This window comes from Physeter macrocephalus, chromosome 4 (assembly GCF_002837175.3).
Source record: "Physeter macrocephalus isolate SW-GA chromosome 4, ASM283717v5, whole genome shotgun sequence".
Lineage (NCBI taxonomy): Eukaryota > Metazoa > Chordata > Mammalia > Artiodactyla > Physeteridae > Physeter > Physeter macrocephalus.
In genome coordinates this window covers 102,922,761-102,926,444 of record NC_041217.1, presented here as the reverse complement: position 1 = coordinate 102,926,444, position 3,684 = coordinate 102,922,761, and the positions used below count along the sequence as shown (strand labels likewise).

The 3,684-nt window shown below is 43.5% G+C and overlaps 1 non-coding gene across 1 annotated transcript; it reads right to left on the bottom strand.

The window, feature by feature from the left end:
• Positions 1–651: 651 nt before the first annotated feature.
• LOC112063909 (U6 spliceosomal RNA) lies at positions 652–758 on the bottom strand. Its single transcript, XR_002891255.1, has one exon. It is a non-coding gene; the product is annotated as a U6 spliceosomal RNA (small nuclear RNA).
• Positions 759–3,684: the final 2,926 nt, after the last annotated feature.

Here is a 3,684-nt window from a genome sequence, read left to right as displayed (position 1 = left end):
TTAGTCTTATGTGTCAATCTGGGTGGGCTCTGGTACCCAGTTATTTAATCAAACATTAATCTAGATGTTGCTGTGAAGGTATTTTGTAGGTGTATATAACCTCTACAACCACTTGACATTAAGTAGAGTTTATCCTTGATAATGTGAGTGGACCTCATCCAATCAGTTTAAGGCCTTAAGAGCACAAACTGAGGCTCCCTGAAGAAGAAATTCTGCCTCAAGATTGAAACATCAACTTCTGCCTGAATTCCAGCCTGGCCTACAAATTTCAGACTTGCCAGCCCCCATAATCCTGTGGACCAATTCCTTAAAATAAATCTCTTAATATATATGTCCTATTGGTTTTGTTTCTCTGGACATCCTGACTGGTATAACTGCTAATATCCCACCCTAAATTCTGGTCTTCTCATTTTCCTTCTCAACAGAATCCTGAATTTTATAGCAGGCACTTGGCTACTCAGAATGAAAACTACATTTCCCTGCCCTTCTTGCAGTTAGCTGTAACCATGTGACTATGTTCTGACCAATGAGGTATAAATAAAAGTGTTGAGTGATACTTCCTGAAAGTTTCTCTATAGAGGATGGGGATTTCTTCTCTTCTTTCCTATATCAAGCTGCCTGAAGCACAAATGTTGTTTTTTGGTTTTTTTTTTTACTATGGAACGCTTCACAAATTTGCATGGCATCCTTACACAGGGGCCATGCTAATCTTCTCTGTATCACTGCAATTTTAGTATATGTGCTGCCGAAGTGAGCATGAACAAATGTGTTCTATCAGCCCTCTTTTGTACCATGAGGATGAGGGCCACACCCTAGAGATGGCAGAGTGGTAACCCACATACCTGAATACCTCATGAAACCACTATACCAACCCTGGACTACCTATCTCAGGACAGCTATTACATAAGGGAAGCCCTAGGCCACCAGGGAAGCCCTAGGCAACATCTTTTATTTCCTTCATGGATGTCTGGACTACTTCTTCTATAGCACTGTAATTTAAAACCAGTGTCAGGGGGGCTTCCCTGGTGACGCAGTGGTTAAGAATCTGCCTGCCAATGCAGGGGACACGGGTTTGAGCCCTGGGCCAGGAAGATCCCACATGCCGCAGAGCAACTAAGCCCGTGTGCCACAACTGCTGAACCTGTGCTCTGGATCCCCCAAGCCACAACTACTGAAGCCCGCTGGCCTAGAGCCCATGCTCCACAACAAGAGAAGCCACCGCATTGAGAAGCCCGTGTACTGGAAGGAAGAGTGTCCCCCGCTCGATGCAACTAGAGAAAGCCCGCATGCAGCAAGGAAGACACAACACAGCCAAAAATAAATAAATTTATTGAAAAAATAAAAACAGTGTCAGTCCATGCCTAAATGTAGGTCTTTGTCATTTATTTTTGCCAAAAACATGGCTATTCCTTTCTGTCTGCATCTATGGGCTTTTTTCTCATCAAGAGAGTGTTCTCCCCATCAAACATTTGATTTTTCTCCCATTTGTTTTGGTTTCTTTTTCATGAATACCTATTACCTTTTCTCGCCTTTATCTTTATCACCTACCTCTGACCTTTCTCTCTTCATCCTGGAGTGTCTCAAATAATCCTCATTATGTATTCAATATTCCTCCAGAATCAAGTTTTTCTTTATTGCCAATGTGGATATTTTAATTCTGTGGTTGTATAATTTTTGTATCATTCCATTCCTCCTTTACTTCATTTGTAACATTCTATTGACTTTCCACTTCAGCCTGTTGTCTTAAATCTTTCTTCTCATACTTTGGATGCAATTTTATAGAACATGCATGGCTTTTTGTACTCTAAGGATGCAAGTAGTCTCTTAAAGTTTTCTTTTGGATCATGCTTTTCCTTTGAGTCTTTATGATGCCATTTCCTTTCCCTTGCTCTGAAATATTCTGTCATAGGCTCCATGTTGACTTTTTTCTCTACTCATAAGTAAGAGTCCTTAGACTTAGTGTTTATCAGCAGACAAAATGTGTATATTTCCCTTGGTCCTATTCCCTACCCACTTGTATGTATGCCATTTCTTATTTCAATTTCCATGTCTACTAGGCATGTACCTACTGCTGTTTTGCTCTACTGGCTTTTCCTACCCCACTGTTTGATCATCTGTTACTCTGAAATGATGGAGCACATGAAAAACTACAATATTCTCAGTCTGCACTGCTCTTAGGTTCATCCTCTCTCTGCCCCTACGTACAATGCTATACTAGATTGGGACATTTCTCAACACGCAGTCCACTCCCTCTTTCCTGCCCAGCTGTTTTTTGGAGCTCTCTGTGGATGCAGAACAACAGGACAAGGTAATGGAGGTAAAGGGAGGAAGAAAGAAAGGTGATTAATACAATTCTGGCTGCCTCAAAAAGTGGTGCCTACCAGGTAAAGTGATAACCACAAAATTTCTAGTTGGTGTAGGCCCTTGATCTGAGGCAGAGTGCAAAGAGATAGATATTATGTATCTTTTATCCTTTTTCAGACAGTGTCTGAATTATATGATAAAACTTGACTAGGCCTTGAAAGGAAGGCTAGGTAGGAATTTCTTTATCCAGCTCAATATTAAATTTAGGGATTTTTGGAGGCCCTGAACCAAGATGGTGGAGTAGAAGGACGTGCTCTCACTCCCTCTTGTGAGAACACCAGAATCACAACTAGCTGCTGGACAATCATCAATAGGAAGACACTGGAACTCACCAAGAAAGATACCCCACATCCAAAGACAAAGGAGAAACCACAAAGAGATGGTAGGAGGGGCACAATCACAATAAAATCAAATCCCATAACTGCTGGGTGGGTGACTCACAGACCGGAGAACACTTATACCACAGAAGTCCACCACTGGAGTGAAGGTTCTGAGCCCCACGTCAGGCTTTCCAACCTGTGGGTCCGGCAATGGGAGGAGGAATTCCTAGAGAATCAGACTTTGAAGGCTAGTGGGATTTGACTGCAGGACTTCAACAGGACTGGGGGAAACAGACACTCCACTCTTGGAGAGCACACACAAAGTAGTGTGTGCATCAGGACCCAGGGGAAGGAGCACTGACCTCAGGGGAGACTGAACCAGACATACCTGCTAGTGTTGGAGGGTCTCCTGCAGAGGTGGGGGGGGGTGGCTGTGGCTCACCGTGGGGACTAGGACACTGGCAGCAGAAGTTCTGGGAAGTACTCCTTGGTGTAGGCCATCCCAGAGTCTGCCATTAGCCCCACCAAAGAGCCCAGGTAGGCGCCAGTGTTGGGATGCCTCAGGCCAAACAACCAAGAGGGAGGGAACCCAGCCACACTCATCAGCAGTCAAGAGGATTAAAGTTTTACTGAGCTCTGCCCACCACAGAAACAGTCAGCTCTACCCACCACCAGTCCCTCCCATCAGGAAACTTGGACAAGTCGTTTGATAGCCTCATCCAACAGAGGGAAGACAGCAGAAGCAAGAAGAACTACAATCCTGCAGCCTGTGGAACAAAAACCACATTCACAGAAAGACAAGATGAAAGGCAGAGGGCTATGTACCAGATGAAGGAACAAAATAAAACCCAAGAAAAACAACTAAATGAAGTGGAAATAGGCAACCTTCCAGAAAAAGAATTCAAAATAATGATAGTGAAGATGATCCATGACCTCGGAAAAAGAATGGAGGCAAAGATTGAGAAGATGCAAGAAATGTTTAACAAAGACCTAGAAGAAC